The sequence below is a fragment of the Urocitellus parryii genome, chromosome 15 (assembly GCF_045843805.1).
Source record: "Urocitellus parryii isolate mUroPar1 chromosome 15, mUroPar1.hap1, whole genome shotgun sequence".
NCBI lineage: Eukaryota > Metazoa > Chordata > Mammalia > Rodentia > Sciuridae > Urocitellus > Urocitellus parryii.
Window position 1 is genome coordinate 17,733,228 of NC_135545.1, and position 12,008 is coordinate 17,745,235.

Below are 12,008 nucleotides of genomic sequence, written 5' to 3' on the forward strand. Positions count from 1 at the left end.
TTTTCTTAGTGGTGGCCCTAGGTATCATCATATACATTTCTAACCTATCAGAGCCTACTGGTGTCCACACTGGATCACCTTACTATCCTCACGTTTTAAGCATACTTGTCTTAAGTGTTTTACATCCTATACGCTGAACTCATTCGATGGTATTATAACTTTGGCTTCAATCACAAAATATGATTAAAGAAACTCCTGAGGTAAAGGAGAGTCTATCATATTTGCTTCCAGTTTTGCCTGTTCGATTGTCTTTTCTTTCATTTCTGACTGTCACCGCCTTCTTCTGTTATCATTGTCTTTCTTCTTGGAGAGCCTCCCCTAAGGCTGTGAGCAACAAGCTCTCCAGGGCCTGAGAATGACTTTATTTCCCCTTCATTTTTGAAGGCTGAGGGATTCACAGTTGGCAATTCTTTTCTTTCAGCACTTGGAAAATATTGTACCACTTCCTCACGGCCTCCATGGTTTCAGACAAGAAATCTGTTGTCATTTGGATTAGTGTCTTTATAGGTAACACATTGTTTCTTACTGGCTACTTTTAAGATCTTTTTTCCCCTTGTATTTAGTTTTCAGAAGTTTGATTCAGATGATACATCTTGATGTGGTTTTTAAAAAATTTCTTCTTTTTTCATATTTCCTATTTCTTTCTTGGTTTTGAGCCTCACCCTCTTTCTTCTCCCCTTCTGAGACTCCAAGTATCTGAATGTTATCTCTTGTTAGCATTCAAGAGAACACCCCAGCTCTATTTTCAGGCTATTCTTTCTGTTGTTCAGGCTGCGGAAATTCTATCACTCTATCTTCAAATTAATTGCTTCCATTCTCTGTTATCTCTATTCTACTTTTGAATTCATATAACGAATTTTTTTATTTCAGTTATATTTTTCAGTTTTATAAATTCTGTTTTTGTTTTTTTTTTCTAACTTTTTTTTTATTTGCTTCAAGAGAATTTGTGTCTGGTGAAGCATTTTTGTTTTGTTGAAAATTATCAGGTAAATCCAACATTGGATTCATATAAATAGTGGAATCAATTTTCTTTTCTCATTGAAATTGTGATTATCTGATATGATTATGAGTGATTTCAATTAGTTCCTGGATATTTTGATTGCCATGTTAGGACCCTTTTGATGCTATTTAAATCTGTTTCAGCAAGCAGTTGCTCTGTATAGGTTTACTATGTAGTTTCTGACATATACTTGTAGGTATGAAGCCCAGTGACAGTTTGGTTATCAGAATATTTTTAGTGTGGCTCTGGACTGGCTTATTCTATAGAACTTCTGAGGTGACTGCTTGGTCTCTTGGTGACATCTATTTGATACAATAGGCACTTCCCTGGTGTTTGCCTGGTGTTTGTGAACCAGCTTCTCTTGATGAAGTGTTGGTGGCAGGGTCAGGTACAGAAGCTCCTTGGACTGGGTCTTTTTATGCCACTAGATGAAGGACAGATAAGCACAGAGCTAAAATGGTGCTGCCCCTGCAGGTGGACAACTCCTTCTTTGACAGCTGCAACATGTGGATCAGCCCATCTGCCAGGGCTTCTGCTGTAGAGGGAGAATGGGGCTCTCCACGTCTCTTCCAAGCTTTTACTTGACCATTGCCCATTTCTCAGAAAGAGCAGATTTTTCTTTTCTTTTTTGAGTGTGTGTGTGTGTGTGTGTGTGTGTGTGGAGATTGAAGCCAGGGACACTTTACCTCTGAGCCATATCCCCGGCCATTTTTTAAAAAAATTCATTTTGAGATAAGGTCTTGCTAAGTTGCTCAGGATAGACTTGAACTTGCAACCCTCCTATCTCAGCTTCCTGAAGCACTAGAATTACAGGCATGTGCCACTGTGTCCAGCAACATGGGAGATAACAAAGGAACCTCAGAGAACTTACAACATTTCTCAAATCCTGAGGTCCAACGTGAGTCTTTTAATCATTGTCTGTTAAACAATTTCCAGGGTATTTGGTTGTAGAGAGAGGATTTTGTATTGCTGTTATTGGTTTTGGTGGTTCTAGAGATTGAACTCAGGGCGTCATCCATGCTCGGCAAGCACTCTACACTGGGCTACATCCCCAGCCCCAAAGGCCAATTACCTCTTCTTCATTCCACTGATAAGGGAAGGATTCCTGTCCAAGGGTTGTGGGATGGTGGATACATGATTGTTGAACCTGGACAGATGAGATAAACAGGATTTTAAATAGTTGCATATTTTCATAGCCTGGGGCAGGAGGACACCATGTGCCACATAGGTTCCCATGGGAGTTGCACATGGAACTAAATGAACAGCAGGGGCTGTGGGAGAAGGCTTTGTAGTATCAGAGAGAGGATGCTCCTGGGTCCCCAAGGGAAGAAGTAATTGAACCTGTTTCATGATTCCATGGACTGGCAAAACCCAATACTCAGGGATAAACAGGAGCTACTCCTGGCCCCCTTAAGGAGGAGGAGGGTTATTTGGCTAGAGAACCTTATAAGTGGGAGCAGAATGAGGAGGGGAACTTACAGTTAGGCCATTCAAGGCCCTCCTGATTTTGCCAGGTGCAAGATAGCTAAAAATAGGCTGGAGAGCACAGGAAGTTGTAAGAAAAAGTACTGTCTTATTCTGGAACCAGAACTCAGGTTTTATTTTTTAACATTCATGAGAACTTTGCATTCTGATCCACATTTGTTTTGAATAGACTTGCTCTTCTTCAGATCTCTGTTAAAACTACGATCACCTTCTTGGACCAACAGCATAAATCCTGAGCATCCTGTACACAGCTTGAGATGATTTAGAAAGTACAATTTAAATTATGTTCCCTTTGATACATATGTATATTAACTGAAAAGTATTATATTACAGATACCTTGAAAAATGAGGAAAAGGAAAGAAACTTCATCATTTTAACTTGCAAGAATAGCAATTAGAATTTTAGTATTTTAGTATGATTCCCACAGTCTTAATTTCCTTATAAAATCTTTAAATGGAAAAGTGTGGAGAAGGGGATTTGGAGAGAAGATGGTTAATGGGTACAGGGGTATAGCTGGGTAAGAGGAGAGTCTTCTAATGTTCTACAGCACAGGAGGAGAGCTACGGTTGACAATAATTGTTGCCACAGTCCCGCTGCAGCAAAATAACGGCGGTGGGGGTGGGGGGGGAGGTGACGAATGACTTGTGTAGATTGATACAGCAGGAGTGGGAGCCGTTTATTGTAGGACAACAGAGGGATTTATACATTCCACACAGCTTATCTTAATTAGCATAAACTAGATACATCAGTCAACCAATAAGGAATCTCCACACTTAATGGCGTTACTTCACAAACCACTCCCTCTGGCAAAATGCCAGGCACCATCCAGACTTATTTACAGACTCTAACAAATTGTATATTTCAAAATAGTGAGCCAAGAAGATTTTGAATGTTCCCTACATAGAAATGATAAACATCTGAGTTGATGAATATGCCAATGACCCTGATATGATCATTATACATAACATATATTGAAATATCACACTGTACCCCACAAATATGTACAATTACTGTCAATTAAAAAATAAAATTTTTAAAAAAATTGCTTTTGGTACTGGTGATTAAAGCCAGGGCCTCGATCATGCTAAATGTGTACTCTACCACTGAGCTACTCCCCTGACCCCTACATTTTTTTTAACAAACTGTAGCTATATACAATGTATATGATTTGTTAACCTGTTCTTTATGTTTGATGTTTTTTAAAATATATTTTTAATTGTAGATGGATACAATAACATTATTTATTCATTTTTATGTGGTGCTGAGGATCGAACCCAGTTCCTCGAGTGTGCCAGGCAAGTGCTCTACCACTGAGCCACAACCCCAGCCCTGTGTTTGATGTTTTGACAAAGTTCTTCTTTTTTCTCTCTTGAACAATTCAGATTTTATTAGGTGGGACTGAGCAGGGGAGGTAGAGACAGTGGTCCAGGATGGTTTGCAAGCTGAGAGGTGAGGAGGACATCTTTCCAGAAGATCAGCTCTGTGCAGGATGAGGGTTTGGAGGCCTCTGCATAGTGCTGTGAGGGAGTCCATGAGTCAGAGCTGGAGCAGGATGAGGAAGGTGTTTGAGTCTTCGATGACACGGGGAGGGCAGCAACAGGCTATTTTAAGGATATGAGACCCATATTTCTTCTCACTTTAGGAGAGACACAAATAGGAAAAAGGAGAACATTGAGCTGTGTGGTGTTAGGTTTGTATTGGCGACAATTCATGATTTTCTAAAAGCATAGCAGTATAGAAACAAATATGCATAAAATCATGTGGATATACACACACACACGTATATTCCCTAGTGGTTTCCAATGAGGGGATCTGGGAGAATTGACACCCCAACAGCAATGAGCACACCTAGTTCCTTCTCTTGGTTTCTAAATACTGTTCTCCAGCAAGAGCAATCAGAGTTCTTTGTAGGAGGGGCTGACTTTGAGGCAGGATGGGGGGAATAAATAAAATGAGCCTGAAACAGCTTGTGCCAGGAAGGAAATACTCAAAAAAAAAAAAAAAAGATGGAGACATATTAAGAGAAGAAAGCCAACAATAAAAGGGATCCCACTGGCCAACTGGGGTAACTGAAGTACCAAAGTAAATAATGAAAATAGCAGTTTACAACCCATTGGAAATAACAGAAATTAATGAATAAGGATTCACTGATGTCAACAGACAAGTGAATAGATGGAAATTTGATGAGGAATGGGGTATTTACATAGCTTCAAAGTAATCACCACCATATACTTATTAATTACTAAGAAGAAAGAAGTAAGTTTATGGAGATGGCTGGTGCACAGCACCTTAATCCAATGATCAAATTGAATATCACATGTAGATTAGCTACCTTTTTGTCACTATACAGACTACTTGTGACAAAAAAAGAGGTTTATGTAGCTCATAGTTTTGGAGGCTGTAAGTTCCAATGACGTAGCACAGGTACTGCCACTTGGCTGTATCACTTTATGATACATCTGGCAATGGCAAGACTGCATGAAGGAACAAATGATTATATCCTGAATCAGGAGAAGAGGGAGAATTGGATGGGGCCAGGCTTGCCTTCTCAGGAGAACCCAAGAGTTCCCAGAGAGCTGCCTAAACGCTCCTCGGTCATGCCCCCCATGACCCAAGGTCCTTACACTAAGGCCTAAGGCCTTACCTCTGAAAAATTCCATCTCCCCCAGTACTGCCATCCTGAAAACCAAGTCTTCAACCACAAGAACATCTGGGAGGACACAATTAAAACATAGCCAAACCAAAGTAATCAGTTACAGGACAAATAGAAATCATGTGTCACCTGACAGGACATAGTTAAAAAAAAAAAGTTCATTTAAGAGGTGATTCTTGCAGGTATGTGGGGAGAAACAGAGAAATGAGACAGAGGAATGAAGGAAACATGGCCACAGGGGTGTTACCATGTGGGCAACTGGAGCTCAGCCCCACTGGGGACGTCTGAGAGATTGACTTGAGCGTGTCTTGCAATTGTCAAATGCAAGAGGCGAGACACTGGGTATCTATTCACCAACTCCATGTTGATTGACAGCTACTCCCAGTGCCATTAACTCCTTGGCCTGCCCCATGTGCAGGGGTCTGTGACACCTGCTCAAAAAAGACTCTCAGGCCAGGTTTTGCAGGGACAGTAGGTCTGCCACTGTCTAAAGGAGAATATTGAAGGACTAGTGGGGCACTGGCAGCAGCTTCTTCAAAGGCTCTCTATTATCTGACTTCCCCTAGCCCAAGCACCCCTGTGACCTCATCTCTGTCACTCCCCCGCTCCTCGATCACTCCAGCCACATAAACCTGCTTCACACTGTCTCTCAAACATATCATGGGTGCTTTTACCTGAGGGCTGCTACCTCTGCCCCAAATGCTCTTTCCAGGCACCTGCATGCCTCTTGCCTCATCTTCTTTGGGGCTTTATCTAACTGTTACTAGGAGGCCTTCTTGGTAAGAAGATGGTAACCTCCAATTTGGACAATCCAAGGAGATTTTAATAACATACTATTTACAGAGGTGTGGGCAGAAGGGGTAATGAGTGCCCCTCAGGGCTAGTACATCCAGCCAGAGTTACCATTCTGAGGCCTAAAGGGGTGATGAAAGAGAGGTGTTCTCAGAGCCAGGTGGGCTGTGCAGGTAAAAGCCTCCTAGAGGGGCTGAGGCCTTGGGAAGGGGATGAAAGAAGCTAACCTCACTTCCCTTCTACACTTCAGTCTTCTAAAGGTGCTTCCCATCAGCCATATCCAACAGGAAGCCAGAGGATAAGGGAGCCCCTCATGCTGCTTCTGAAGTCAGCTCCAGGCACAGAGCTGGGCACGAGGGTAGATGTCCAGCACACAGTCCAAAATAACAATTTACACGTACTCCTGTCCTTCTTCCCTGCTTTATCTTTCATTTTAGCACTTATCACCACCTTGGCCAGATATTTCACTCATTTCTTTATTGTATTTTCCATCTCCCTCAATAAGGTATAAGCTGTACATGGTCAGAGATTTTTTTTTTTAATCCCCAGCAGTACCTAGACTAGTGCCTGAAACACAAATATATTCAATCAAGACTTTTTGAGTAAAGTTGCTACCACACAGAAAAATTCCCCCATCTATGCCCTTTTTATCCTAAACCTGGGAATCTGTGAACATATTAGGTTATGTGGCACAGGGGAATTAAGGTTAATCAGTTGACCTTATGATAGGAAGATCATCCTATGATCCAAGTGAGCCCAATGTAATGATGAGTCCAGAAGAGACAAACCAGAGATGCCACACTGCTGGCTTTGAGGCTGGAAGAAGGGACCACAAGCCAAGGAATAGAGGCAGCCTCTCGAAGCTGGAAACACAAGACAGATTTTCCCCTGGGGTCACCAGAAAGGAACACAGCTCTGTTAACTCTGATTTTAGTCCTGTGAGACCCCTTTCAGACTTCTAACCTATAGACATGTAAGATGAAAAATGCATCGTCTCAAATTTAGAATTGTTTGAAGCCACCGAGTCTGTGGTTATTTGTCACAGCCACATAAAAAAACCCCATGCACTGGGCTTTGTTTTGAATGGCAGGAGCATAAGCTCTGGAGCCTGTTGGGGCTGTTCTTCTGCCCCTCCTTTGGGAGGGAATTTACACCTTCCTTTTCTGTGTAAGAGAATATTAATTGCTCTTTCCCCATGGGTGGGGAGGGGCTGGAGATCAGTATAAGGACTTGATGACTTGATATATGTGACACCCGTGGCTCAGAGCCTAGTCCCCAGCAAGCCCTCTTTTGAGCCACAGGTCTTACAAGTGACAGTAGATTGTAGACATTCAAGAAATATTTATGGAAAGGTAAATATATGTTGTCAAATGATGCTCCATAATGGACTTCATCTTTCCTGGGACACTGCCCCCTGCCTTTTGGGGTCTAGTAAAAATAAAATTTGAGAATCTCTTTATGCATACAAGTTTTTTTTTCTTTCTTTCTTTCTTTCTTTCAATTAGTCTTCTATTTCTTCAAAACAAGAGTGCAGGGGTCTACAAGGCCAGTGCTCACCACATAAGTGACATCAGCTCCTGGACTTTGCCCACGCTGAGCTGCCCACGTGACAGCTGGAAGGCCAAGAGTGAAGCCAAAGGAGAGGCTGTGTCTGGAGGTGGCTTGATGAATTCCCTTCCTGGGCTGGGCTTTCACAAGGTTTCTCCACCAGGGCCTGGGAACTGGGGGAGGCCTAAGGGAGGGAGAGTGAGTGGTGATTGCTGGAAACTTCTCCCTGATGCAAGATCAGTGTTGAGGCCAGTCCAGCAGCTCCAGGCGGTGCCGGCCAGGGTGAGCACATCCAAACCACCCTCCCTCCTGGTGCACGTCCAGGATCAGCACTCCCCAGGAGGTGCACACCCACCACCTGTGTGGGGAGGTGGGGCTTCCCCTAGACATCTGGGGAAGTGGGAGAGCCAGGGCCCTGAAAGGCAGGGGACAGAGGAAGCAAGAGAGCCAGTTTCAGACTCTGCAGTGCCAGAGCACTCTGGAGGCGGTATGCATGTGCCCACTCGGTGCTGCTCACAGCTGGTGCCCTTAACCCCCCGCGGGACCTGAGTTTGCAAAGCAGAGGAGGGAGAGGTTGTGAAGTGAAGCCAGCAGTAGAACAAAGGATGCTTTGCCGAAGAGGGAGGCACCTTCCACGAAGGCCTCCGGGCCTGGGGAAGTGACTCACTAGGCCCCCCGGGATGGACCCACCCATGGGGGTTCTTTGGGGCTGAGCATGCAGCCCAGCTGCCCAGGCTCGGCCCCACGGGGTGGGTAGGGCTTGTCAGTCTCTGGGTGGGGCTTCCCCAGGTTCCCCCTCTCCCTCAGGGGGAGAGACCTGGTGTGCGTGCAGCCCCGGGGCTTTGGGTACTGCCGGGTGCTTCATTAGACACTGCCAGACGGGGCTGCTGCCACCGCGGCTGCTTGCAGCTGCCTGGGGCTGAAGGCGTGGTCCCTTCTCAACCCTCTTTCCGGTCCACCCAGCCTGGACCCGGGCTCTCCCACTCTCCGCAGAGCCATACTGCTTCCCTGATGGAGCCAGGCATGGGTGTCACTCGAAGGTGGCGCCGGGCTCTGTCCCAAGGTTCCCGGGACGCCTGTGATGAGAACTTGAGAGCCCTCGCTGTACGCCCCGGCTTCTCGGGCAGTTGCACAATCTCCCCCCAATTATTCTCCCTATAGTGTGTGGCAACCGGGCGAGAATTCCAGGACCTTGTACTTACTCGTACAAATCTGCCTTCCTGCTGTTTGGCTGCAGGGCCGGGCGTGGCTCCGTGGGCCCCGGGAGATGGAGGCGTGGTCGCGTCCAAGAGGGCGTGGCCCGCGTCCGCAGCGCGAGCAGCAGCCCAGCCCTGCCCGGGCTGCCCAACCGCAGCTTCTTCGGGAGCCCTGGATCCCGTCCAGGACACAGAGGAGGAAGCTCTGGTGACATTCTAGACACGGGCGTCGAGCCGCACGCTTGGCCCGCAGACGCTCCAGCTGTGGCTGGTGGAGCATCTCCGGCCCATCCAGCCAGGGATGCCCACGCCTGGGTCCTCCCAGGGGCAGGGTGGTCTACTTGCTGCTCCAGCGCAGCTGGCTCATCCTTGCAGCTCCCAAAGACTTTATCCTGGTTTGTGGTTTCCGTGTGAAGAGGGTCCCAGGAGTCAGGCTCTGATGACCCAGCTGTTATTCCTCTGCCATGCCTCTGGGTCAAGGAAGAGCCTTGTCCCTCACTGCCTGGGAGCCAAGGATGGCTGTCACGACTGGCTGTTCTGAGTAATGGAAATAAAGACAAAAACCCAAATGCAGCTGACCTCTGGCCTTCTCCTTATGTGTTTTTTCCCGAGGAGTGTGGCTGCCTCATTTTCTGGATCTCTCATTAGAATTTTATTTTTTTTCTTTTATTTTTTTAAGAGAGAGAGAGAGAGAGAGAGAGAGAGAGAGAGAGAGTTTTTAATATTTATTTCTTAGTTTTCGGCGGACACAACATCTTTGTTGGTATGTGGTGCTGAGGATCGAACCCGGGCCGCACGCATGCCAGGCGAGCGCGCTACCGCTTGAGCCACATCCCCAGCCCCTCTCATTAGAATTTTAGAGAAGCTTCTTTGACTAGGAGGTCTGAGAGGTAGTTGGTTCTACATGAAAATTCAGGCATTTGGGAGTAAATCTGTGTTTGGTGTCATGACAAAATGGGAAACTATATATAGTTTTTGTTCTGGATACCTACAGATCCTCCAATAAACAATTAAAAGTAAACATTTCTTGTGGATAAAAATAATGCCTTCTCTTAGCCCATAGGATATGTCATCATCCAAGCCCCTGCAGTGGCTGGCATAGGTTGGTTACACAAACGATTCTTGTCCTCCAGTGGTTAGGGAGATAAAGATCTTTGTAGGGAAGCAGGGACCATTTTAATAACCAAAGTCTGAAACCAGCAGCCACCTCTACCCGCTTTCCTGGTCATGGTGGTTTGACTTACCACCCAAATAGCATCAATTCTATCTAACACATCCTTCTACTGCTAGGGGTAGGTGGAAAAGAAACTACCAATCATCAGCCATGCCTGGACACCCACCCTCAAGAGTGCCTTTCTAGACTCTGAGGTGTGAAGAGCTTACCGTGGGTCAGGCACGAGCCCCATTTGCTCAGTTTTGAGGCTTGTGGGAATTGAGCTGCAATTCAGAGTTCCCAAGCCAGATCCAAGAATTAGCCTAAGATTGGGGGTGAGGGCTTCCCTGGGGCTGAGGGTTCCCTCCCTGAACTTAAGAGAATATCAGCTCAAATCTTGTTCCTGGCAGGAAGTTGCTCTCAGCTGCCACCAACACCTTTTTCTTTGTCTCCTTCCTTGCAGGGCCACCTCCTAAGGTCTAGACATTATCAGAACTGCCGAGAATGTGCCAGGAATGAGCTCCTACGAAAAAGAAATTCTGAAGAGAATGCTTCTCTGACTCTGGGCCCCAGTTAGTGAATTGAGTGGTTTTATCTAAATTATTGTTGTTACTGTATAGTTATTCTCTAAGCAAGTGCCCTTGACCATCTTCCTCAGATCAGGGTGAGGTTATGAAAAAAAAAGCAGGGAAACTGTCTTGGGCTTTATGTGGGCATTAGAGCTTTATCTTTGTGACTCCTTTATAGGTTTCCATGGATACTGACAACAAACCTTGTTTGGGTCTAATGTGAATTCTCACACTAATAAGGCAGGAGCTTCTTTTGACAAATATGCATGAAAATCATTCCTCTATTCTTAATTAATTTTAAGGACATCCATTTGTGGATAGTCTGACAACTTGTGGCAATGAATACAGTAAGATTTTACCCTATCTAGTTACCCAGAGTCTTTGAGGATAGATAATCTCAAATCAAAACCTCCACTAGAGAGGAGATGTCTGCAGAGGCCCCAAGTGCTCTTTCTACAAGGAGCCACCTCTTTTGGGTGGGTTTTGGGGGAGTAGAAAGAGAGCCATCTGTGCCCTCATCACACATGAGACAAGACCACTTTATGGGGCTGCCTTGAGCTTTGTGACTAAACACCTTTGCCTATCTCTTAAAATCAACTGAAACAGGCTGGGAGTGGTGACACACATTTGTAATCCCAGTGACTTGGTTACAGGTCGTAAGTTAAAAGTCAGCCTCAGCAACTTAGCAAGGTCCTAAGCAACTTAGCAAGACCCTATATCTATCAATCAATCAATAAATAAATGGCTGAGAATATGGTTCAGTGGTTAGGCACCTCTGGGTTTAATTCCCGGTACAAAAAAAAAAAATCAACTAAATTTATGGCATCACAAGGCCATATCACATTTCACAGAACACCATATCAGCCGAGATATGAGGTTCAAGCTGCCCTCTCTGGCCGTTGGTTGTCCCTCTAGCTCTGTCCAGAGCTCTTTATTGTTTTGAAGTAAGTGCCTGCCTTCAACTGAAAATCCTCTGTCAGCTCCCATTTTTATATATTCTACCTCGTCACCTACTTAGACGCTCCAATATTGTGTCCTAGATTATCCTCCTGGTCCAGTGTAACTGTTTTGCTGTCTGTGGAGTCAAGGGGGAGAACAGGGCCTGTCAGGATGGGGCCATCTTGGTAGACAGCATTCTCCAGGGAACAAAGGTCTGCCTCTTAGTCAGGGGACAGACTCTGCTGTGCTCAGTCAACTTCAAGTCTTCTCCTGAACAGAAGCTTAGTGGACAGTTTCCCCCAGTTCTCACATATACACTGTCTGCCATCTTTCCAAATGCATTAGTGGCTCTGTTCACACATACACATGCATGAAACCAACCTAGTGCAAAAGGCTCAGCACACCCAGTGGTTGGCATTGGTGGAAGCTGGAGCCCAGGGCTGGGGGTCTGGAAGAGGTGGAGGAGGTCACTGCCTGAAGGCCCTCACTCCCAGGGCTGTGGCAGGGTGTGTGCTAGGTGTCGAGGGCCCAGGCAGCTGCAAAGGGTCCAATCCTCAGCAGGATGCTCCAAACAGGAAGCTTTGGGATTTGCACTTAGTATAGATACTCAAGGCCCTGTTTAGCGGCCAATCAAGTTCCAAGTAATCACCCAAGTTACAATACCTTCTTGTG

At 45.5% G+C, this 12,008-nt stretch overlaps 1 long non-coding RNA gene across 1 annotated transcript; it reads right to left on the reverse strand.

Annotated features, from left to right (window-relative positions):
* Positions 1-3,145: 3,145 nt before the first annotated feature.
* Positions 3,146-9,195, reverse strand: LOC144250375 (uncharacterized). Its single transcript, XR_013342465.1, has 3 exons — positions 8,682-9,195; positions 7,489-7,663; positions 3,146-4,122 (listed from the first exon to the last, which is right to left on the reverse strand). It is a non-coding gene; the product is annotated as an uncharacterized LOC144250375 (long non-coding RNA).
* Positions 9,196-12,008: the final 2,813 nt, after the last annotated feature.